Source organism: Phyllobates terribilis, unplaced genomic scaffold, assembly GCF_046119375.1.
Source record: "Phyllobates terribilis strain yellow unplaced genomic scaffold, ASM4611937v1 Scaffold_1__5_contigs__length_1240528914, whole genome shotgun sequence".
NCBI classification, from domain to species: domain Eukaryota; kingdom Metazoa; phylum Chordata; class Amphibia; order Anura; family Dendrobatidae; genus Phyllobates; species Phyllobates terribilis.
Window position 1 is genome coordinate 609,769,991 of NW_027362761.1, and position 25,119 is coordinate 609,795,109.

The window sequence follows — 25,119 nt, forward strand, 5'->3', positions numbered from 1 at the left end:
AGAGTGTATGAGGAGCCGGGAGCAGCGCCATCTAGTGGTGTCAGTGCTGAACTGTCTACAGCAGAGTGTATGAGGAGCCGGGAGCAGCACCATCTAGTGGCGGCAGTGCTGAACTGTCTACAGCCGAGTGTATGAGGAGCCAGGAGCAGCGCCATCTAGTGGTGTCAGTGCTGAACTGTCTACAGCAGAATGTATGAGGAGCCAGGAGCAGCGCCATCTAGTGGTGTCAGTGCTGAATTGTCTACAGCAGAGTGTATGAGGAGCCGGGAGCAGCGCCATCTAGTGGTGTCAGTGTTGAGCTGTCTACAACAGAGTGTATGAGGACCCGGAAGCAGCGCCATCTAGTGGTGTCAGTGCTGAACTGTCTACAGCAGAGTGTATGAGGAACCAGGAGCAACGCCATCTAGTGGTGTCAGGGCTGAACTGTCTACAGCTGAGTGTATGAGGAGACGGGAGCAACGCCATCTAGTGGTGTCATTGCTGAACTGTCTACAGCAGAATGTATGAGGAGCCGGGAGCAGCGCCATGTAGTGGTGTCAGTGCTGAACTGTCTATAGCAGAGTGTGTGAGGAGCCAGGAGCAGCGCCATCTAGTGGTGGATCTAGTGGTGGCAGTGCTGAACTGTCTACAGCAGAAAGTATGAGGAGCCGGGAGCAGCGCCATCTAGTGGTGTCAGTGCTGAACTGTCTACAGCAGAGTGTATGAGGAGCCGAGAGCAGCACCATCTAGTGGTGTCAGTGCTGAACTGTCTACAGCAGAGTGTGTGAGGAGCTAGGAACAGCGCCATCTAGTGGTGTCAGTGCTGAACTGTCCACAGCAGAATGTATGAGGAGCCGGGAGCAGCGCCATCTAGTGGTGTCAGTGCTGAACTGTCTAGAGCAGAATGTATGAGGAGCCGGAAGCAGCACCATCTAGTGGTGTAAGTGCTGAACTGTCTATAGCAGAATGTATGAGGAGCCGGGAGCAGCGCCATCTAGTGGTGCAAGTGCTGAACTGTCTACAGCAGAATGTATGAGGAGCCGGGAGCAGAGCCATCTAGTGGTGTCAGTGCTGAACTGTCTACAGCAGAATGTATGAGGAGCCGGGAGCAGAGCCATCTAGTGGTGTCAGTGCTGAACTGTCTACAGCAGAGTGTATGAGGAACAGGGAGCAGCGCCATCTAGTGGTGCCAGTGCTGAACTGTCTACAGCAGAGTATATGAGGAACAGGGAGCAGCGCCATCTAGTGGTGTCAGTGCTGAACTGTCTACAGCAGAATGTATGAGAAGCCGGGAGCAGCGCCATCTAGTGGTGTCAGTGCTGAACTGCCTACAGCAGAATGTATGAGGAGCCGGAAGCAGCGCCATCTAGTGGTGTCAGTGCTGAACTGTCTACAGCAGAGTGTATGAGGAACAGGGAGCAACGCCATCTAGTGGTGTCAGTGCTGAACTGTCTACAGGAGAATGTATGAGGAGCCGGGAGCAGCGCCATCTAGTGGTGTCAGTGCTGAACTGTCTACAGCAGAATGTATGAGGAGCCGGGAGCAGCGCCATCTAGTGGAGGCAATGCTGAACTGTCTACAGCAGAATGTATGAGGAGCCGGGAGCAGCGCCATCTAGTGGTGTCAGTGCTGAACTGTCTACAGCAGAGTACATGAGGAGCCGGGAGCAGCGCTATCTATTGGTGTCAGTGCTGAACTGTCTACAGCAGAATGTATGAGGAGCCGGGAGCAGCGCCATCTAGTGGTGTCAGTGCTGAACTGTCTACAGCAGAGTGTATGAGGAGCCGGGAGCAGCGTCATCTAGTGGTGTCAGTGCTGAACTGTCTACAGCAGAATGTATGAGAAGCCGGGAGCAGCGCCATCTAGTGGTGTCAGTGCTGAACTGTCTACAGCAGAGTGTATGAGGAGCCGGGAGCAGCGACATCTAGTGGTGTCAGTGCTGAACTGTCTACAGCAGAGTCTATGAGGAGCTGGGAGCAGCGTCATCTAGTGGTGTCAGTGCTGAACTGTCTACAGCAGAGTATATGAGGAGCTGGGAGCAGCGTCATCTAGTGGTGTCAGTGCTGAACTGTCTACAGCAGAGTGTATGAGGAGCCGGGAGCAGCGCCATCTAGTGGTGTCAGTGCTGAACTGTCTACAGCAGAGTGTATGAGGAGCCGGGAGCAGCGCCATCTAGTCGTGTCAGTGCTGAACTGTCTACAGCAGAGTGTATGAGGAGCCGGGAGCAGCGTCATCTAGTGGTGTCAGTGCTGAACTGTCTACAGCAGAATGTATGAGGAGCCGGGAGCAGCGCCATCTAGTCGAGGCAATGCTGAACTGTCTACAGCAGAATGTATGAGGAGCTGGGAGCAGCGCCATCTAGTGGTGTCAGTGCTGAACTGTCTACAGCAGAGTACATGAGGAGCCGGGAGCAGCGCTATCTATTGGTGTCAGTGCTGAACTGTCTACAGCAGAATGTATGAGGAGTCGGGAGCAGCGCCATCTAGTGGTGTCACTGCTGAACTGTCTACAGCAGAGTGTATGAGGAGCCGGGAGCAGCGTCATCTAGTGGTGTCAGTGCTGAACTGTCTACAGCAGAGTGTATGAGGAGCCGGGAGCAGCGCCATCTAGTGGTGTCAGTGCTGAACTGTCTACAGCAGAGGGTATGAGGAGCCGGGAGCAGCGTCATCTAGTGGTGTCAGTGCTGAACTGTCTACAGCAGAGTGTATGAGGAGCCGGGAGCAGCGTCATCTAGTGGTGTCAGTGCTGAACTGTCTACAGCAGTGTATGAGGAGCCGGGAGCAGCGCCATCTAGTGGTGTCAGTGCTGAACTGTCTACAGCAGAGTCTATGAGGAGCTGGGAGCAGCGCCATCTAGTGGTGTCAGTGCTGAACTGTCTACAGCAGAATGTATGAGGAGCCGGGAGCAGCGCCATCTAGTCGTGTCAGTGCTGAACTGTCTACAGCAGAGTGTATGAGGAGCCGGGAGCAGCGTCATCTAGTGGTGTCAGTGCTGAACTGTCTACAGCAGAGTGTATGAGGAGCCGGGAGCAGCGCCATCTAGTGGTGTCAGTGCTGAACTGTCTACAGCAGAGTGTATGAGGAGCCGGGAGCAGCGCCATGTAGTGGTGCCAGTGCTGAACTGTCTACAGCAGAGTGTATGAGGAGCTGGGAGCAGCGCCATCTAGTGGTGTCAGTGCTGAACTGTCTACAGCAGAGTGTATGAGGAGCTGGGAGCAGCGCCATCTAGTGGTGTCAGTGCTGAACTGTCTACAGCAGAGTGTATGAGGAGCCGGGAGCAGCGCCATCTAGTGTCAGTGCTGAACTGTCTACAGCAGAGTGTATGAGGAGCCGGGAGCAGCGTCATCTAGTGGTGTCAGTGCTGAACTGTCTACAGCAGAGTGTATGAGGAGCCGGGAGCAGCGCCATCTAGTGGTGTCAGTGCTGAACTGTCTACAGCAGAGTGTGTGAGGAGCCAGGAGCAGCGCCATCTAGTGGTGCCAGTGCTGAACTGTCTACAGCAGAATGAATGAGGAGCCAGGAGCAGCGCCATCTAGTGGTGTCAGTGCTGAACTGTCTACAGCAGAGTGTATGAGGAGCCGGGAGCAGCGCCATCTAGTGGTGTCAGTGCTGAACTGTCTACAGCAGAGTGTATGAGGAGCCGGGAGCAGCTCCATCTAGTGGTGTCAGTGCTGAACTGTCTACAGCAGAGTGTATGAGGAGCCGGGAGCAGCGCCATCTAGTGGTGTCAGTGCTGAACTGTCTACAGCAGAGTGTATGAGTAGCCGGGAGCAGCTCCATCTAGTGGTGTCAGTGCTGAACTGTCTACAGCAGAGTGTATGAGGAGCCGGGAGCAGCGCCATCTAGTGGTGTCAGTGCTGAACTGTCTACAGCAGAATGTATGAGGAGTCGGGAGCAGCGCCATCTAGTGGTGTCAGTGCTGAACTGTCTACAGAAGAGTGTATGAGGAGCCGGGAGCAGCGCCATCTAGTGGTGTCAGTGCTGAACTCTGTACAGCAGAATGTATGAGGAGCCGGGAGCAGCGTCATCTAGTGGTGTCAGTGCTGAACTGTCTACAGCAGAGTGTATGAGGAGCCTGGAGCAGCGCCATCTAGTGGTGTCAGTGCTGAACTGTCTACAGCAGAGGGTATGAGGAGCCGGGAGCAGCATCATCTAGTGGTGTCAGTGCTGAACTGTCTACAGCAGAGTGTATGAGGAGCCGGGAGCAGCGTCATCTAGTGGTGTCAGTGTGCTGAACTGTCTACAGCAGTGTATGAGGAGCCGGGAGCAGCGCCATCTAGTGGTGTCAGTGCTGAACTGTCTACAGCAGAGTCTATGAGGAGCTGGGAGCAGCGCCATCTAGTGGTGTCAGTGCTGAACTGTCTACAGCAGAGTGTATGAGGAGCTGGGAGCAGCGCCATCTAGTGGTGCCAGTGCTGAACTGTCTACAGCAGAATGTATGAGGAGCCGGGAGCAGCGCCATCTAGTCGTGTCAGTGCTGAACTGTCTACAGCAGAGTGTATGAGGAGCCGGGAGCAGCGTCATCTAGTGGTGTCAGTGCTGAACTGTCTACAGCAGAGTGTATGAGGAGCCGGGAGCAGCGCCATCTAGTGGTGTCAGTGCTGAACTGTCTACAGCAGAGTGTATGAGGAGCCGGGAGCAGCGCCATGTAGTGGTGCCAGTGCTGAACTGTCTACAGCAGAGTGTATGAGGAGCTGAGAGCAGCGCCATCTAGTGGTGTCAGTGCTGAACTGTCTACAGCAGAGTGTATGAGGAGCTGGGAGCAGCGCCATCTAGTGGTGTCAGTGCTGAACTGTCTACAGCAGAGTGTATGAGGAGCCGGGAGCAGCGCCATCTAGTCGTGTCAGTGCTGAACTGTCTACAGCAGAGTGTATGAGGAGCCGGGAGCAGCGTCATCTAGTGGTGTCAGTGCTGAACTGTCTACAGCAGAGTGTATGAGGAGCCGGGAGCAGCGCCATCTAGTGGTGTCAGTGCTGAACTGTCTACAGCAGAGTGTATGAGGAGCCGGGAGCAGCGCCATCTAGTGGTGTCAGTGCTGAACTGTCTACAGCAGAGTGTATGAGGAGCCGGGAGCAGCGCCATCTAGTGGTGTCAGTGCTGAACTGTCTACAGCAGAGTGTATGAGGACCGGGAGAACCACCATCTAGTGGTGTCAGTGCTGAACTGTCTACAGCAGAGTGTGTGAGGAGCCAGGAGCAGCGCCATCTAGTGGTGCCAGTGCTGAACTGTCTACAGCAGAATGTATGAGGAGCCAGGAGCAGCGCCATCTAGTGGTGGCAGTGCTGAACTGTCTACAGCAGAGTGTATGAGGAGCCAGGAGCAGCGCCATCTAGTGGTGTCAGTGCTGAACTGTCTACAGCAGAATGTATGAGGAGCAGGGAGCAGCGCCATCTAGTGGTGTCAGTGCTGAACTGTCTACCGCGGAATGTATGAGGAGCCGAGAGCAGCGCCATCTAGTGGTGTCAGTGCTGAACTGTCTACAGCAGAATGTATGAGGAGCCGGGAGCAGCGCCATCTAGTGGTGTCAGTGCTGAACAGTCTACAGCAGAATGTATGAGGAGTCGGGAGCAGCGCCATCTAGTGGTGTCAGTGCTGAACTGTCTACAGCAGAATGTATGAGGAGCCGGGAGCAGCGCCATCTAGTGGTGTCAGTGCTGAACTGTCTACAGCAGAATGTATGAGGAGCCGGGAGCAGCGCCATCTAGTGGAGGCAGTGCTGAACTGTCTACGGCAGAATGTATGAGGAGCCGGGAGCAGCGCCATCTAGTGGTGTCAGTGCTGAACTGTCTACGGCAGAGTGCATGAAGAGCCGTGAGCAGCGCTATCTAGTGGTGTCAGCGCTGAACTGTCTACAGCAGAGTGTATGAGGAGCCGGGAGCAGCGCCATCTAGTCGTGTCAGTGCTGAACTATCTACAGCAGAGTGTATGAGGAGCCGGGAGCAGAGCCATCTAGTGGTGTCAGTGCTGAACTGTCTACAGCAGAATGTATGAGGAGCCGGGAGCAGCGCCATCTAGTGGTGTCCGTGCTGAACTGTCTACAGCAGAATGTATGAGGAGCAGGGAGCAGCGTCATCTAGTGGTGTCAGTGCTGAACTTTCTACAGCAGAGTGTATGAGGAGCCGGGAGCAGCGCCATCTAGTGGTGTCAGTGCTGAACTGTCTACAGCAGAGGGTATGAGGAGCCGGAAGCAGCGTCATCTAGTGGTGTCAGTGCTGAACTGTCTACAGCAGAGTGTATGAGGAGCCGGGAGCAGCGCCATCTAGTGGTGTCAGTGCTGAACTGTCTACAGCAGAGTGTATGAGGAGCCGGGAGCAGCGCCATCTAGTGGTGTCAGTGCTGAACTGTCTACAGCAGAGTGTATGAGGAGCCGGGAGCAGCGCCATCTAGTCGTGTCAGTGCTGAACTATCTACAGCAGAGTGTATGAGGAGCTGGGAGCAGCGCCATCTAGTGGTGTCAGTGCTGAACTGTCTACAGCAGAGTGTATGATGAGCCGGGAGCAGCGCCATCTAGTGGTGTCAGAGCTGAACTGTCTACAGCATAATGTATGAGGAGCCGGGAGCAGCGCCATCTAGTGGTGTCAGTGCTGAACTGTCTACCGCGGAGTGTATGAGGAGCCGGGAGCAGCGCCATCTAGTGGTGTCAGTGCTGAACTGTCTACAGCGGAGTGTATGAGCAGCCGGGAGCAGCGCCATCTAGTCGTGTCAGTGCTGAACTGTCTACAGCAGAGTGTATGAGGAGCCGGGAGCAGCGACATCTAGTGGTGTCAGTGCTGAACTGTCTACAGCAGAGTCTATGAGGAGCTGGGAGCAGCGCCATCTAGTGGTGTCAGTGCTGAACTGTCTACAGCAGAGTGTATGAGGAGCCGGGAGCAGCGCCATCTAGTCGTGTCAGTGCTGAACTGTCTACAGCAGAGTGTATGAGGAGCCGGGAGCAGCGTCATCTAGTGGTGTCAGTGCTGAACTGTCTACAGCAGAGTGTATGAGGAGCCGGGAGCAGCGCCATCTAGTGGTGTCAGTGCTGAACTGTCTACAGCAGAGTGTATGAGGAGCCGGGAGCAGCGTCATCTAGTGGTGCCAGTTTTCAACTGTCTACAGCAGAGTGTATGAGGAGCTGGGAGCAGCGCCATCTAGTGGTGTCAGTGCTGAACTGTCTACAGCAGAGTGTATGAGGAGCCGGGAGCAGCGCCATCTAGTGGTGTCAGTGCTGAACTGTCTACAGCAGAGTGTATGAGGAGCGGGGAGCAGCGCCATCTAGTCTTGGCAGTGCTGAACTGTCTACAGCAGAGTGTATGAGGAGCCGGGAGCAGCGACATCTAGTGGTGTCAGTGCTGAACTGTCTACAGCAGAGTCTATGAGGAGCTGGGAGCAGCGCCATCTAGTGGTGTCAGTGCTGAACTGTCTACAGCAGAGTGTATGAGGAGCCGGGAGCAGCGCCATCTAGTCGTGTCAGTGCTGAACTGTCTACAGCAGAGTGTATGAGGAGCCGGGAGCAGCGTCATCTAGTGGTGTCAGTGCTGAACTGTCTACAGCAGAGTGTATGAGGAGCCGGGAGCAGCGCCATCTAGTGGTGTCAGTGCTGAACTGTCTACAGCAGAGTGTATGAGGAGCCGGGAGCAGCGCCATCTAGTGGTGCCAGTTTTGAACTGTCTACAGCAGAGTGTATGAGGAGCTGGGAGCAGCGCCATCTAGTGGTGTCAGTGCTGAACTGTCTACAGCAGAGTGTATGAGGAGCCGGGAGCAGCGCCATCTAGTGGTGTCAGTGCTGAACTGTCTACAGCAGAGTGTATGAGGAGCCGGGAGCAGCGCCATCTAGTCTTGGCAGTGCTGAACTGTCTACAGCAGAGTGTATGAGGAGCCGGGAGCAGCGCCATCTAGTGGTGTCAGCGCTGAACTGTCTACAGCAGAGTGTATGAGGAGCCGGGAGCAGCGCCATCTAGTGGTGCCAGTGCTGAACTGTCTACAGCAGAGTGTATGAGGAGCTGGGAGCAGCGCCATCTAGTGGTGTCAGTGCTGAACTGTCTACAGCAGAGTGTATGAGGAGCCGGGAACAGCGCCATCTAGTCGTGTCAGTGCTGAACTGTCTACAGCAGAGTGTATGAGGAGCCGGGAGCAGCGTCATCTAGTGGTGTCAGTGCTGAACTGTCTACAGCAGAGTGTATGAGGAGCCGGGAGCAGCGCCATCTAGTGGTGGCAGTGCTGAACTGTCTACAGCAGAGTGTATGAGGAGCCGGGAGCAGCGCCATCTAGTGGTGTCAGTGCTGAACTGTCTACAGCAGAGTGTATGAGGAGCCGGGAGCAGCGCCATCTAGTGGTGTCAGTGCTGAACTGTCTACAGCAGAGTGTATGAGGACCGGGAGAACCACCATCTAGTGGTGTCAGTGCTGAACTGTCTAAAGCAGAGTGTGTGAGGAGCCAGGAGCAGCGCCATCTAGTGGTGCCAGTGCTGAACTGTCTACAGCAGAATGTATGATGAGCCAGGAGCAGCGCCATCTAGTGGTGTCAGTGCTGAACTGTCTACAGCAGAGTGTATGAGGAGCCGGGAGCAGCGCCATCTAGTGGTGTCAGTGCTGAACTGTCTACAGCAGAGTGTATGAGGAGCCGGGAGCTGCTCCATCTAGTGGTGTCAGTGCTGAACTGTCTACAGCAGAGTGTATGAGGAGCCGGGAGCAGCGCCATCTAGTGGTGTCAGTGCTGAACTGTCTACAGCAGAGTGTATGAGTAGCCGGGAGCATCTCCATCTAGTGGTGTCAGTGCTGAACTGTCTACAGCAGAGTGTATGAGGAGCCGGGAGCAGCGCTATCTAGTGGTGTCAGTGCTGAACTGTCTACAGCAGAATGTATGAGGAGCCGGGAGCAGCGCCATCTAGTGGTGTCAGTGCTGAACTGTCTACAGAAGAGTGTATGAGGAGCCGGGAGCAGCGCCTTCTAGTGGTGTCAGTGCTGAACTGTCTACAGCAGAGCGTATGAGGAGACGGGAGCAGCACCAACTAGTGGTGTCAGTGCTAACCTGTCTACAGCAGAGTGTATGAGGAGCCAGGAGCAGCACCATCTAGTGGCGGCAGTCCTGAACTGTCTACAGCAGAGTGTATGAGGAGCCAGGAGCAGCGCCATCTAGTGGTGTCAGTGTTGAACTGTCTACAGCAGAATGTATGAGGAGCCAGGAGAAGCGCCATCTAGTGGTGTCAGTGCTGAACTGTCTACAGCAGAGTGTATGAGGAGCCGGGAGCAGCGCCATCTAGTGGTGTCAGTGCTGAACTGTCTACAGCAGAGTGTATGAGGAGCAGGGAGCAGCGCCATCTAGTGGTGTCAGTGCTGAACTGTCTACAGCAGAGTGTATGAGGAGCCGGGAGCAGCGCCATCTGGTGGTGTCAGTGCTGAACTGTCTACAGCAGATTGTATGAGGAGCCGGGAGCAGCGCCATCTAGTGGTGTCAGTGCTGAACTGTCTACAGCAGAATGTATGAGGAGCCGAGAGCAGCGCCATCTAGAGGTGTCAGTGCTGAACTGTCTACAGCAGAATGTATGAGTAGACGGGAGCAGCGTCTTCTAGTGGTGTCAGTGCTGAACTGTCTACAGCAGAGTGTATGAGGAGCCGGGAGCAGCGCCATCTAGTGGTGTCAGTGCTGAACTGTCTACAGGAGAGGGTATGAGGAGCCGGGAGCAGCGTCATCTAGTGGTGTCAGTGCTGAACTGTCTACAGCAGAGTGTATGAGGAGCCGGGAGCAGCGCCGTCTAGTAGTGTCAGTGCTGAACTGTCTACAGCAGAGTGTATGAGGAGACGGGAGCAGCGCCATCTAGTCGTGTCAGTGCTGAACTGTCTACAGCAGAGTGTATGAGGAGCCGGGAGCAGAGTCATCTAGTGGTGTCAGTGCTGAACTGTCTACAGCAGAGTGTATGAGGAGCCGGGAGCAGCGCCATCTAGTGGTGTCAGTGCTGAACTGTCTACAGCAGAGTGTATGAGGAGCCGGGAGCAGCACCATCTAGTCGTGTCAGTGCTGAACTGTCTGCAGCAGAGTGTATGAGGAGCCGGGAGCAGCGTCATCTAGTGGTGTCAGTGCTGAACTGTCTACAGCAGATTGTATGAGGAGCTGGGAGCAGCGCCATCTAGTGGTGTTAGTGCTGAACTGTCTACAGCAGAGTGAATGAGGAGCCGGGAGCAGCGCCATCTAGTGGTGTCAGTGCTGAACTGTCTACAGCAGAGTGTATGAGGAGCGGGGACCAGCGCCATCTAGTGGTGCCAGTGCTGAACTGTCTACAGCAGAATGTATGAGGAGCCGGGAGCAGCGCCATCTAGTGGTGTCAGTGCTGAACTGTCTACAGCAGAGTGTATGAGGAGCCGGGAGCAGCGCCATCTAGTGGTGTCAGTGCTGAACTGTCTACAGCAGAGTGTATGAGGAGACGGGAGCAGCGCCATGTAGTGGTGTCAGTGCTGAACTGTCTGCAGCAGAGTGTATGAGGAGCCGGGAGCAGCCCCATCTAGTGGTGGCAGTGCTGAACTGTCTACAGCAGAATGTATGATGAGCCAGGAGCAGCGCCATCTAGTGGTGTCAGTGCTGAACTGTCTACAGCAGAGAGTATGAGGAGCCGGGAGCAGCGCCATCTAGTGGTGTCAGTGCTGAACTGTCTACAGCAGAGTGTATGAGGAGCCGGGAGCAGCTCCATCTAGTGGTGTCAGTGCTGAACTGTCTACAGCAGAGTGTATGAGGAGCCGGGAGCAGCGCCATCTAGTGGTGTCAGTGCTGAACTGTCTACAGCAGAGTGTATGAGTAGCAGGGAGCAGCTCCATCTAGTGGTGTCAGTGCTGAACTGTCTACAGAAGAGTGTATGAGGCGGCGGGAGCAGCACCATCTAGTGGTGTCAGTGCTAACCTGTCTACAGCAGAGCGTATGAGGAGACGGGAGCAGCACCAACTAGTGGTGTCAGTGCTAACCTGTCTACAGCAGAGTGTATGAGGAGCCAGGAGCAGCACCATCTAGTGGCGGCAGTGCTGAACTGTCTACAGCAGAGTGTATGAGGAGCCAGGAGCAGCGCCATCTAGTGGTGTCAGTGTTGAACTGTCTACAGCAGAATGTATGAGGAGCCAGGAGAAGCGCCATCTAGTGGTGTCAGTGCTGAACTGTCTACAGCAGAGTGTATGAGGAGCCGGGAGCAGCGCCATCTAGTGGTGTCAGTGCTGAACTGTCTACAGCAGAGTGTATGAGGAGCAGGGAGCAGCGCCATCTAGTGGTGTCAGTGCTGAACTGTCTACAGCAGAGTGTATGAGGAGCCGGGAGCAGCGCCATCTGGTGGTGTCAGTGCTGAACTGTCTACAGCAGATTGTATGAGGAGCCGGGAGCAGCGCCATCTAGTGGTGTCAGTGCTGAACTGTCTACAGCAGAATGTATGAGGAGCCGAGAGCAGCGCCATCTAGAGGTGTCAGTGCTGAACTGTCTACAGCAGAATGTATGAGTAGACGGGAGCAGCGTCTTCTAGTGGTGTCAGTGCTGAACTGTCTACAGCAGAGTGTATGAGGAGCCGGGAGCAGCGCCATCTAGTGGTGTCAGTGCTGAACTGTCTACAGGAGAGGGTATGAGGAGCCGGGAGCAGCGTCATCTAGTGGTGTCAGTGCTGAACTGTCTACAGCAGAGTGTATGAGGAGCCGGGAGCAGCGCCATCTAGTAGTGTCAGTGCTGAACTGTCTACAGCAGAGTGTATGTGGAGACGGGAGCAGCGCCATCTAGTCGTGTCAGTGCTGAACTGTCTACAGCAGAGTGTATGAGGAGCCGGGAGCAGAGTCATCTAGTGGTGTCAGTGCTGAACTGTCTACAGCAGAGTGTATGAGGAGCCGGGAGCAGCGCCATCTAGTGGTGTCAGTGCTGAACTGTCTACAGCAGAGTGTATGAGGAGCCGGGAGCAGCACCATCTAGTCGTGTCAGTGCTGAACTGTCTGCAGCAGAGTGTATGAGGAGCCGGGAGCAGCGTCATCTAGTGGTATCAGTGCTGAACTGTCTACAGCAGATTGTATGAGGAGCTGGGAGCAGCGCCATCTAGTGGTGTTAGTGCTGAACTGTCTACAGCAGAGTGAATGAGGAGCCGGGAGCAGCGCCATCTAGTGGTGTCAGTGCTGAACTGTCTACAGCAGAGTGTATGAGGAGCGGGGACCAGCACCATCTAGTGGTGCCAGTGCTGAACTGTCTACAGCAGAATGTATGAGGAGCCGGGAGCAGCGCCATCTAGTGGTGTCAGTGCTGAACTGTCTACAGCACAGTGTATGAGGAGCCGGGAGCAGCGCCATCTAGTGGTGTCAGTGCTGAACTGTCTACAGCACAGTGTATGAGGAGACGGGAGCAGCGCCATGTAGTGGTGTCAGTGCTGAACTGTCTGCAGCACAGTGTATGAGGAGCCGGGAGCAGCCCCATCTAGTGGTGGCAGTGCTGAACTGTCTACAGCAGAATGTATGATGAGCCAGGAGCAGCGCCATCTAGTGGTGTCAGTGCTGAACTGTCTACAGCAGAGAGTATGAGGAGCCGGGAGCAGCGCCATCTAGTGGTGTCAGTGCTGAACTGTCTACAGCAGAGTGTATGAGGAGCCGGGAGCAGCTCCATCTAGTGGTGTCAGTGCTGAACTGTCTACAGCAGAGTGTATGAGGAGCCGGGAGCAGCGCCATCTAGTGGTGTCAGTGCTGAACTGTCTACAGCAGAGTGTATGAGTAACCGGGAGCAGCTCCATCTAGTGGTGTCAGTGCTGAACTGTCTACAGAAGAGTGTATGAGGCGGAGGGAGCAGCACCATCTAGTGGTGTCAGTGCTAACCTGTCTACAGCAGAGTGTATGAGGAGACAGGAGCAGCACCATCTAGTGGTGTCAGTGCTGAACTGTCTACAGCAGAATGTATGAGGAGCCGGGAGCAGCGACATCTAGTGGTGTCAGTGCTGAACTGTCTACAGAAGAGTGTATGAGGAGCCGGGAGCAGCGCCATCTAGTGGTGTCAGTGCTGAACTGTCTACAGCAGAGCGTATGAGGAGACGGGAGCAGCACCATCTAGTGGTGTCAGTGCTAACCTGTCTACAGCTGAGTGTATGAGGAGCCAGGAGCAGCGCCATCTAGTGGTGTCAGTGTTGAACTGTCTACAGCAGAATGTATGAGGAGCCAGGAGAAGCGCCATCTATTGGTGTCAGTGCTGAACTGTCTACAGCAGAGTGTATGAGGAGCCGGGAGCAGCGCCATCTAGTGGTGTCAGTGCTGAACTGTCTACAGCAGAGTGTATGAGGAGCAGGGAGCAGCGCCATCTAGTGGTGTCAGTGCTGAACTGTCTACAGCAGAGTGTATGAGGAGCCGGGAGCAGCGCCATCTGGTGGTGTCAGTGCTGAACTTTCTACAGCAGATTGTATGAGGAGCCGGGAGCAGCGCCATCTAGTGGTGTCAGTGCTGAACTGTCTACAGCAGAATGTATGAGGAGCCGGGAGCAGCGCCATCTAGAGGTGTCAGTGCTGAACTGTCTACAGCAGAATGTATGAGTAGACGGGAGCAGCGTCTTTTAGTGGTGTCAGTGCTGAACTGTCTACAGCAGAGTGTATGAGGAGCCGGGAGCAGCGCCATCTAGTGGTGTCAGTGCTGAACTGTCTACAGGAGAGGGTATGAGGAGCCGGGAGCAGCGTCATCTAGTGGTGTCAGTGCTGAACTGTCTACAGCAGAGTGTATGAGGAGCCGGGAGCAGCGCCATCTAGTGGTGTCAGTGCTGAACTGTCTACAGCAGAGTGTATGAGGAGACGGGAGCAGCGCCATCTAGTCGTGTCAGTGCTGAACTGTCTACAGCAGAGTGTATGAGGAGCCGGGAGCAGCGTCATCTAGTGGTGTCAGTGCTGAACTGTCTACAGCAGAGTGTATGAGGAGCTGGGAGCAGCGCCATCTAGTGGTGTCAGTGCTGAACTGTCTACAGCAGAGTGTATGAGGTGCCGGGAGCAGCACCATCTAGTCGTGTCAGTGCTGAACTGTCTGCAGTAGAGTGTATGAGGAGCCGGGAGCAGCGTTATCTAGTGGTGTCAGTGCTGAACTGTCTACAGCAGAGTGTATGAGGAGCTGGGAGCAGCGCCATCTAGTGGTGTTAGTGCTGAACTGTCTACAGCAGAGTGAATGAGGAGCCGGGAGCAGCGCCATCTAGTGGTGTCAGTGCTGAACTGTCTACAGCAGAGTGTATGAGGAGCGGGGACCAGCGCCATCTAGTGGTGCCAGTGCTGAACTGTCTACAGCAGAATGTATGGGGAGCCGGGAGCAGCGCCATCTAGTGGTGTCAGTGCTGAACTGTCTACAGCAGAGTGTATGAGGAGCTGGGAGCAGCGCCATCTAGTGGTGTCAGTGCTGAACTGTCTACAGCAGAGTGTATGAGGAGACGGGAGCAGCGCCATGTAGTGGTGTCAGTGCTGAACTGTCTGCAGCAGAGTGTATGAGGAGCCGGGAGCAGCCCCATCTAGTGGTGGGAGTGCTGAACTGTCTACAGCAGAATGTATGAGGAGCCAGGAGCAGCGCCATCTAGTGGTGTCAGTGCTGAACTGTCTACAGCAGAATGTATGAGGAGCCTGGAGCAGCGCCATCTAGTGGTGTCCGTGCTGAACTGTCTACAGCAGAATGTATGAGGAGCAGGGAGCAGCGTCATCTAGTGGTGTCAGTGCTGAACTGTCTACAGCAGAGTGTATGAGGAGCTGGGAGCAGCGCCATCTAGTGGTGTTAGTGCTGAACTGTCTACAGCAGAGTGAATGAGGAGCCGGGAGCAGCGCCATCTAGTGGTGTCAGTGCTGAACTGTCTACAGCAGAGTGTATGAGGAGCGGGGACCAGCGCCATCTAGTGGTGTCAGTGCTGAACTGTCTACAGCAGAATGTATGAGGAGCCGGGAGCAGCGCCATCTAGTGGTGTCAGTGCTGAACTGTCTACAGCAGAGTGTATGAGGAGACGGGAGCAGCGCCATGTAGTGGTGTCAGTGCTGAACTGTCTACAGCTGAGTGTATGAGGAGCCGGGAGCAGCCCCATCTAGTGGTGGCAGTGCTGAACTGTCTACAGCAGAGTGTATGAGGAGCCAGGAGCAGCGCCATCTAGTGGTGTCAGTGCTGAACTGTCTACAGCAGAATGTATGAGGAGCCGGGAGCAGCGCCATCTAGTGGTGTCAGTGCTGAACTGTCTACAGCAGAATGTATGAGGAGCCGGGAGCAGTGCCATCTAGTGGTGTCAGTGCTGAACTGTCTACAGCAGAATGTATGAGGAGCCGGGAGCAGCGCCATCTAGTGGTGTCAGTGCTGAACTGTCTACAGCAGAATGTATGAGGAGCCGGGAGCAGCGTCATCTAGTGGTGTCAGTGCTGAACTTTCTACAGCAGAGTGTATGAGGAGCCGGGAGCAGCGCCATCTAGTGGTGTCAGTGCTGAACTGTCTACAGCAGAGGGTATGAGGAGCTGGGAGCAGCGTCATCTAGTGGTGTCAGTGCTGAACTGTCTACAGCAGAGTGTATGAGGAGCCGGGAGCAGCGCCATCTAGTGGTGTCAGTGCTGAACTGTCTACAGCAGAGTGTATGAGGAGCCGGGAGCAGCGCCATCTAGTGGTGTCAGTGCTGAACTGTCTACAGCAGAATGTATGAGGAGCGGGGACCAGCGCCATCTAGTGGTGCCAGTGCTGAACTGTCTACAGCAGAATGTATGGGGAGCCGGGAGCAGCGCCATCTAGTGGTGTCAGTGCTGAACTGTCTACAGCAGAGTGTATGAGAAGCCGGGAGCAGCGCCATCTAGTGGTGTCAGTGCTGAACTGTCTACAGCAGAGTGTATGAGGAGACGGGAGCAGCGCCATGTAGTGGTGTCAGTGCTGAACTGTCTGCAGCAGAGTGTATGAGGAGCCGGGAGCAGCCCCATCTAGTGGTGGCAGTGCTGAACTGTCTACAGCAGAGTGTATGAGGAGCCAGGAGCAGCGCCATCTAGTGGTGTCAGTGCTGAACTGTCTACAGCAGAATGTGTGAGGAGCAGGGAGCAGCGCCATCTAGTGGTGTCAGTGCTGAACTGTCTACCGCGGAATGTATGAGGAGCCGAGAGCAGCGCCATCTAGTGGTGTCAGTGCTGAACTGTCTACAGCAGAATGTATGAGGAGCCCGGAGCAGCGCCATCTAGTGGTGTCCGTGCTGAACTGTCTACAGCAGAATGTATGAGGAGCAGGGAGCAGCGTCATCTAGTGGTGTCAGTGCTGAACTGTCTACAGCAGAGTGTATGAGGAGCCGGGAGCAGCGCCATCTAGTGGTGTCAGTGCTGAACTGTCTACAGCAGAGTGTATGAGGAGCAGGGAGCAGCGCCATCTAGTGGTGTCAGTGCTGAACTGTCTACAGCAGAGTGTATGAGGAGCCGGGAGCAGCGCCATCTGGTGGTGTCAGTGCTGAACTGTCTACAGCAGATTGTATGAGGAGCCGGGAGCAGCGCCATCTAGTGGTGTCAGTGCTGAACTGTCTACAGCAGAATGTATGAGGAGCCGAGAGCAGCGCCATCTAGAGGTGTCAGTGCTGAACTGTCTACAGCAGAATGTATGAGTAGACGGGAGCAGCGTCTTCTAGTGGTGTCAGTGCTGAACTGTCTACAGCAGAGTGTATGAGGAGCCGGGAGCAGCGCCATCTAGTGGTGTCAGTGCTGAACTGTCTACAGGAGAGGGTATGAGGAGCCGGGAGCAGCGTCATCTAGTGGTGTCAGTGCTGAACTGTCTACAGCAGAGTGTATGAGGAGCCGGGAGCAGCGCCATCTAGTAGTGTCAGTGCTGAACTGTCTACAGCAGAGTGTATGTGGAGACGGGAGCAGCGCCATCTAGTCGTGTCAGTGCTGAACTGTCTACAGCAGAGTGTATGAGGAGCCGGGAGCAGAGTCATCTAGTGGTGTTAGTGCTGAACTGTCTACAGCAGAGTGAATGAGGAGCCGGGAGCAGCGCCATCTAGTGGTGTCAGTGCTGAACTGTCTACAGCAGAGTGTATGAGGAGCGGGGACCAGCACCATCTAGTGGTGCCAGTGCTGAACTGTCTACAGCAGAATGTATGAGGAGCCGGGAGCAGCGCCATCTAGTGGTGTCAGTGCTGAACTGTCTACAGCAGAGTGTATGAGGAGCCGGGAGCAGCGCCATCTAGTGGTGTCAGTGATGAACTGTCTACAGCAGAGTGTATGAGGAGACGGGAGCAGCGCCATGTAGTGGTGTCAGTGCTGAACTGTCTGCAGCACAGTGTATGAGGAGCCGGGAGCAGCCCCATCTAGTGGTGGCAGTGCTGAACTGTCTACAGCAGAATGTATGATGAGCCAGGAGCAGCGCCATCTAGTGGTGTCAGTGCTGAACTGTCTACAGCAGAGAGTATGAGGAGCCGGGAGCAGCGCCATCTAGTGGTGTCAGTGCTGAACTGTCTACAGCAGAGTGTATGAGGAGCCGGGAGCAGCTCCATCTAGTGGTGTCAGTGCTGAACTGTCTACAGCAGAGTGTATGAGGAGCCGGGAGCAGCGCCATCTAGTGGTGTCAGTGCTGAACTGTCTACAGCAGAGTGTATGAGTAACCGGGAGCAGCTCCATCTAGTGGTGTCAGTGCTGAACTGTCTACAGAAGAGTGTATGAGGCGGCGGGAGCAGCACCATCTAGTGGTGTCAGTGCTAACCTGTCTACAGCAGAGTGTATGAGGAGACAGGAGCAGCACCATCTAGTGGTGTCAGTGCTGAACTGTCTACAGCAGAATGTATGAGGAGCCGGGAGCAGCGACATCTAGTGGTGTCAGTGCTGAACTGTCTACAGAAGAGTGTATGAGGAGCCGGGAGCAGCGCCATCTAGTGGTGTCAGTGCTGAACTGTCTACAGCAGAGCGTATGAGGAGACGGGAGCAGCACCATCTAGTGGTGTCAGTGCTAACCTGTCTACAGCTGAGTGTATGAGGAGCCAGGAGCAGCGCCATCTAGTGGTGTCAGTGTTGAACTGTCTACAGCAGAATGTATGAGGAGCCAGGAGAAGCGCCATCTATTGGTGTCAGTGCTGAACTGTCTACAGCAGAGTGTATGAGGAGCCGGGAGCAGCGCCATCTAGTGGTGTCAGTGCTGAACTGTCTACAGCAGAGTGTATGAGGAGCAGGGAGCAGCGCCATCTAGTGGTGTCAGTGCTGAACTGTCTACAGCAGAGTGTATGAGGAGCCGGGAGCAGCGCCATCTGGTGGTGTCAGTGCTGAACTGTCTACAGCAGATTGTATGAGGAGCCGGGAGCAGCGCCATCTTGTGGTGTCAGTGCTGAACTGTCTACAGCAGAATGTATGAGGAGCCGGGAGCAGCGCCATCTAGAGGTGTCAGTGCTGAACTGTCTACAGCAGAATGTATGAGTAGACGGGAGCAGCGTCTTCTAGTGGTGTCAGTGCTGAACTGTCTACAGCAGAGTGTATGAGGAGCCAGGAGAAGCGCCATCTAGTGGTGTCAGTGCTGAACTGTCTACAGCAGAGTGTATGAGGAGCCGGGAGCAGCGCCATCTAGTGGTGTCAGTGCTGAACTGTCTACAGCAGAGTGTATGAGGAGCAGGGAGCAGCGCCATCTAGTGGTGTCAGTGCTGAACTGTCTACAGCAGAGTGTATGAGGAGCCGGGAGCAGCGCCATCTGGTGGTGTCAGTGCTGAACTGTCTACAGCAGATTGTATGAGGAGCCGGGAGCAGCGCCATCTAGTGGTGTCAGTGCTGAACTGTCTACAGCAGAATGTATGAGGAGCCGGGAGCAGCGCCATCTACAGGTGTCAGTGCTGAACTGTCTACAGCAGAATGTATGAGTAGACGGGAGCAGCGTCTTTTAGTGGTGTCAGTGCTGAACTGTCTACAGCAGAGTGTATGAGGAGCCGGGAGCAGCGCCATCTAGTGGTGTCAGTGCTGAACTGTCTACAGGAGAGGGTATGAGGAGCCGGGAGCAGCGTCATCTAGTGGTGTCAGTGCTGAACTGTCTACAGCAGAGTGTATGAGGAGCCGGGAGCAGCGCCATCTAGTGGTGTCAGTGCTGAACTGTCTACAGCAGAGTGTATGAGGAGACGGGAGCAGCGCCATCTAGTCGTGTCAGTGCTGAACTGTCTACAGCAGAGTGTATGAGGAGCCGGGAGCAGCGTCATCTAGTGGTGTCAGTGCTGAACTGTCTACAGCAGAGTGTATGAGGAGCTGGGAGCAGCGCCATCTAGTGGTGTCAGTGCTGAACTGTCTACAGCAGAGTGTATGAGGTGCCGGGAGCAGCACCATCTAGTCGTGTCAGTGCTGAACTGTCTGCAGCAGAGTGTATGAGGAGACGGGAGCAGCGTCATCTAGTGGTGTCAGTGCTGAACTGTCTACAGCAGAGTGTATGAGGAGCTGGGAGCAGCGCCATCTAGTGGTGTTAGTGCTGAACTGTCTACAGCAGAGTGAATGAGGAGCCGGGAGCAGCTCCATCTAGTGGTGTCAGTGCTGAACTGTCTACAGCAGAGTGTATGAGGAGCGGGGACCAGCGCCATCTAGTGGTGCCAGTGCTGAACTGTCTACAGCAGAATGTATGGGGAGCCGGGAGCAGCGCCATCTAGTGGTGTCAGTGCTGAACTGTCTACAGCAGAGTGTATGAGGAGCCGGGAGCAGCGCCATCTAGTGGTGTCAGTGCTGAACTGTCTACAGCAGAGTGTATGAGGAGACGGGAGCAGCGCCATGTAGTGGTGTCAGTGCTGAACTGTCTGCAGCAGAGTGTATGAGGAGCCGGGAGCAGCCCCATCTAGTGGTGGCAGTGCTGAACTGTCTACAGCAGAGTGTATGAGGAGCCAGGAGCAGCGCCATCTAGTGGTGTCAGTGCTGAACTGTCTACAGCAGAATGTGTGAGGAGCAGGGAGCAGCGCCATCTAGTGGTGTCAGTGCTGAACTGTCTACCGCGGAATGTATGAGGAGCCGAGAGCAGCGCCATCTAGTGGTGTCAGTGCTGAACTGTCTACAGCAGAATGTATGAGGAGCCTGGAGCAGCGCCATCTAGTGGTGTCCGTGCTGAACTGTCTACAGCAGAATGTATGAGGAGCAGGGAGCAGCGTCATCTAGTGGTGTCAGTGCTGAACTGTCTACAGCAGAGTGTATGAGGAGCTGGGAGCAGCGCCATCTAGTGGTGTTAGTGCTGAACTGTCTACAGCAGAGTGAATGAGGAGCCGGGAGCAGCGCCATCTAGTGGTGTCAGTGCTGAACTGTCTACAGCAGAGTGTATGAGGAGCGGGGACCAGCGCCATCTAGTGGTGTCAGTGCTGAACTGTCTACAGCAGAATGTATGAGGAGCCGGGAGCAGCGCCATCTAGTGGTGTCAGTGCTGAACTGTCTACAGCAGAGTGTATGAGGAGACGGGAGCAGCGCCATGTAGTGGTGTCAGTGCTGAACTGTCTACAGCTGAGTGTATGAGGAGCCGGGAGCAGCCCCATCTAGTGGTGGCAGTGCTGAACTGTCTACAGCAGAGTGTATGAGGAGCCAGGAGCAGCGCCATCTAGTGGTGTCAGTGCTGAACTGTCTACAGCAGAATGTATGAGGAGCAGGGAGCAGCGCCATCTAGTGGTGTCAGTGCTGAACTGTCTACCGCGGAATGTATGAGGAGCCGAGAGCAGCGCCATCTAGTGGTGTCAGTGCTGAACTGTCTACAGCAGAATGTATGAGGAGCCGGGAGCAGCGCCATCTAGTGGTGTCAGTGCTGAACTGTCTACAGCATAATGTATGAGGAGCCGGGAGCAGTGCCATCTAGTGGTGTCAGTGCTGAACTGTCTACAGCAGAATGTATGAGGAGCCGGGAGCAGCGCCATCTAGTGGTGTCAGTGCTGAACTGTCTACAGCAGAATGTATGAGGAGCCGGGAGCAGCGTCATCTAGTGGTGTCAGTGCTGAACTTTCTACAGCAGAGTGTATGAGGAGCCGGGAGCAGCGCCATCTAGTGGTGTCAGTGCTGAACTGTCTACAGCAGAGGGTATGAGGAGCCGGGAGCAGCGTCATCTAGTGGTGTCAGTGCTGAACTGTCTACAGCAGAGTGTATGAGGAGCCGGGAGCAGCGCCATCTAGTGGTGTCAGTGCTGAACTGTCTACAGCAGAGTGTATGAGGAGCCGGGAGCAGCGCCATCTAGTGGTGTCAGTGCTGAGCTGTCTACAGCAGAGTGTATGAGGAGCGGGGACCAGCGCCATCTAGTGGTGCCAGTGCTGAACTGTCTACAGCAGAATGTATGGGGAGCCGGGAGCAGCGCCATCTAGTGGTGTCAGTGCTGAACTGTCTACAGCAGAGTGTATGAGGAGCCGGGAGCAGCGCCATCTAGTGGTGTCAGTGCTGAACTGTCTACAGCAGAGTGTATGAGGAGACGGGAGCAGCGCCATGTAGTGGTGTCAGTGCTGAACTGTCTGCAGCAGAGTGTATGAGGAGCCGGGAGCAGCCCCATCTAGTGGTGGCAGTGCTGAACTGTCTACAGCAGAGTGTATGAGGAGCCAGGAGCAGCGCCATCTAGTGGTGTCAGTGCTGAACTGTCTACAGCAGAATGTGTGAGGAGCCGGGAGCAGCGCCATCTAGTGGTGTCAGTGCTGAACTGTCTACCGCGGAATGTATGAGGAGCCGAGAGCAGCGCCATCTAGTGGTGTCAGTGCTGAACTGTCTACAGCAGAATGTATGAGGAGCCTGGAGCAGCGCCATCTAGTGGTGTCCGTGCTGAACTGTCTACAGCAGAATGTATGAGGAGCAGGGAGCAGCGTCATCTAGTGGTGTCAGTGCTGAACTGTCTACAGCAGAGTGTATGAGGAGCTGGGAGCAGCGCCATCTAGTGGTGTTAGTGCTGAACTGTCTACAGCAGAGTGAATGAGGAGCCGGGAGCAGCGCCATCTTGTGGTGTCAGTGCTGAACTGTCTACAGCAGAATGTATGAGGAGCCGGGAGCAGCGCCATCTAGAGGTGTCAGTGCTGAACTGTCTACAGCAGAATGTATGAGTAGACGGGAGCAGCGTCTTCTAGTGGTGTCAGTGCTGAACTGTCTACAGCAGAGTGTATGAGGAGCCAGGAGAAGCGCCATCTAGTGGTGTCAGTGCTGAACTGTCTACAGCAGAGTGTATGAGGAGCCGGGAGCAGCGCCATCTAGTGGTGTCAGTGCTGAACTGTCTACAGCAGAGTGTATGAGGAGCAGGGAGCAGCGCCATCTAGTGGTGTCAGTGCTGAACTGTCTACAGCAGAGTGTATGAGGAGCCGGGAGCAGCGCCATCTGGTGGTGTCAGTGCTGAACTGTCTACAGCAGATTGTATGAGGAGCCGGGAGCAGCGCCATCTAGTGGTGTCAGTGCTGAACTGTCTACAGCAGAATGTATGAGGAGCTGGGAGCAGCGCCATCTAGAGGTGTCAGTGCTGAACTGTCTACAGCAGAATGTATGAGTAGACGGGAGCAGCGTCTTTTAGTGGTGTCAGTGCTGAACTGTCTACAGCAGAGTGTATGAGGAGCCGGGAGCAGCGCCATCTAGTGGTGTCAGTGCTGAACTGTCTACAGGAGAGGGTATGAGGAGCCGGGAGCAGCGTCATCTAGTGGTGTCAGTGCTGAACTGTCTACAGCAGAGTGTATGAGGAGCCGGGAGCAGCGCCATCTAGTGGTGTCAGTGCTGAACTGTCTACAGCAGAGTGTATGAGGAGACGGGAGCAGCGCCATCTAGTCGTGTCAGTGCTGAACTGTCTACAGCAGAGTGTATGAGGAGCCGGGAGCAGCGTCATCTAGTGGTGTCAGTGCTGAACTGTCTACAGCAGAGTGTATGAGGAGCTGGGAGCAGCGCCATCTAGTGGTGTCAGTGCTGAACTGTCTACAGCAGAGTGTATGAGGTGCCGGGAGCAGCACCATCTAGTCGTGTCAGTGCTGAACTGTCTGCAGCAGAGTGTATGAGGAGCCGGGAGCAGCGTCATCTAGTGGTGTCAGTGCTGAACTGTCTACAGCAGAGTGTATGAGGAGCTGGGAGCAGCGCCATCTAGTGGTGTTAGTGCTGAACTGTCTACAGCAGAGTGAATGAGGAGCCGGGAGCAGCGCCATCTAGTGGTGTCAGTGCTGAACTGTCTACAGCAGAGTGTATGAGGAGCGGGGACCAGCGCCATCTAGTGGTGCCAGTGCTGAACTGTCTACAGCAGAATGTATGGGGAGCCGGGAGCAGCGCCATCTAGTGGTGTCAGTGCTGAACTGTCTACAGCAGAGTGTATGAGGAGCCGGGAGCAGCGCCATCTAGTGGTGTCAGTGCTGAACTGTCTACAGCAGAGTGTATGAGGAGACGGGAGCAGCGCCATGTAGTGGTGTCAGTGCTGAACTGTCTGCAGCAGAGTGTATGAGGAGCCGGGAGCAGCCCCATCTAGTGGTGGCAGTGCTGAACTGTCTACAGCAGAGTGTATGAGGAGCCAGGAGCAGCGCCAACTAGTGGTGTCAGTGCTGAACTGTCTACAGCAGAATGTGGGAGGAGCAGGGAGCAGCGCCATCTAGTGGTGTCAGTGCTGAACTGTCTACCGCGGAATGTATGAGGAGCCGAGAGCAGCGCCATCTAGTGGTGTCAGTGCTGAAATGTCTACAGCAGAATGTATGAGGAGCCTGGAGCAGCGCCATCTAGTGGTGTCCGTGCTGAACTGTCTACAGCAGAATGTATGAGGAGCAGGGAGCAGCGTCATCTAGTGGTGTCAGTGCTGAACTGTCTACAGCAGAGTGTATGAGGAGCTGGGAGCAGCGCCATCTAGTGGTGTTAGTGCTGAACTGTCTACAGCAGAGTGAATGAGGAGCCGGGAGCAGCGCCATCTAGTGGTGTCAGTGCTGAACTGTCTACAGCAGAGTGTATGAGGAGCGGGGACCAGCGCCATCTAGTGGTGTCAGTGCTGAACTGTCTACAGCAGAATGTATGAGGAGCCGGGAGCAGCGCCATCTAGTGGTGTCAGTGCTGAACTGTCTACAGCAGAGTGTATGAGGAGACGGGAGCAGCGCCATGTAGTGGTGTCAGTGCTGAACTGTCTACAGCTGAGTGTATGAGGAGCCGGGAGCAGCCCCATCTAGTGGTGGCAGTGCTGAACTGTCTACAGCAGAGTGTATGAGGAGCCAGGAGCAGCGCCATCTAGTGGTGTCAGTGCTGAACTGTCTACAGCAGAATGTATGAGGAGCAGGGAGCAGCGCCATCTAGTGGTGTCAGTGCTGAACTGTCTACCGCGGAATGTATGAGGAGCCGAGAGCAGCGCCATCTAGTGGTGTCAGTGCTGAACTGTCTACAGCAGAATGTATGAGGAGCCGGGAGCAGCGCCATCTAGTGGTGTCAGTGCTGAACTGTCTACAGCAGAATGTATGAGGAGCCGGGAGCAGTGCCATCTAGTGGTGTCAGTGCTGAACTGTCTACAGCAGAATGTATGAGGAGCCGGGAGCAGCGCCATCTAGTGGTGTCAGTGCTGAACTGTCTACAGCAGAATGTATGAGGAGCCGGGAGCAGCGTCATCTAGTGGTGTCAGTGCTGAACTTTCTACAGCAGAGTGTATGAGGAGCCGGGAGCAGCGCCATCTAGTGGTGTCAGTGCTGAACTGTCTACAGCAGAGGGTATGAGGAGCTGGGAGCAGCGTCATCTAGTGGTGTCAGTGCTGAACTGTCTACAGAGTGTATGAGGAGCCGGGAGCAGCGCCATCTAGTGGTGTCAGTGCTGAACTGTCTACAGCAGAGTGTATGAGGAGCCGGGAGCAGCGCCATCTAGTGGTGTCAGTGCTGAACTGTCTACAGCAGAGTGTATGAGGAGCGGGGACCAGCGCCATCTAGTGGTGCCAGTGCTGAACTGTCTACAGCAGAATGTATGGGGAGCCGGGAGCAGCGCCATCTAGTGGTGTCAGTGCTGAACTGTCTACAGCAGAGTGTATGAGGAGCCGGGAGCAGCGCCATCTAGTGGTGTCAGTGCTGAACTGTCTACAGCAGAGTGTATGAGGAGACGGGAGCAGCGCCATGTAGTGGTGTCAGTGCTGAACTGTCTGCAGCAGAGTGTATGAGGAGCCGGGAGCAGCCCCATCTAGTGGTGGCAGTGCTGAACTGTCTACAGCAGAGTGTATGAGGAGCCAGGAGCAGCGCCATCTAGTGGTGTCAGTGCTGAACTGTCTACAGCAGAATGTGTGAGGAGCAGGGAGCAGCGCCATCTAGTGGTGTCAGTGCTGAACTGTCTACCGCGGAATGT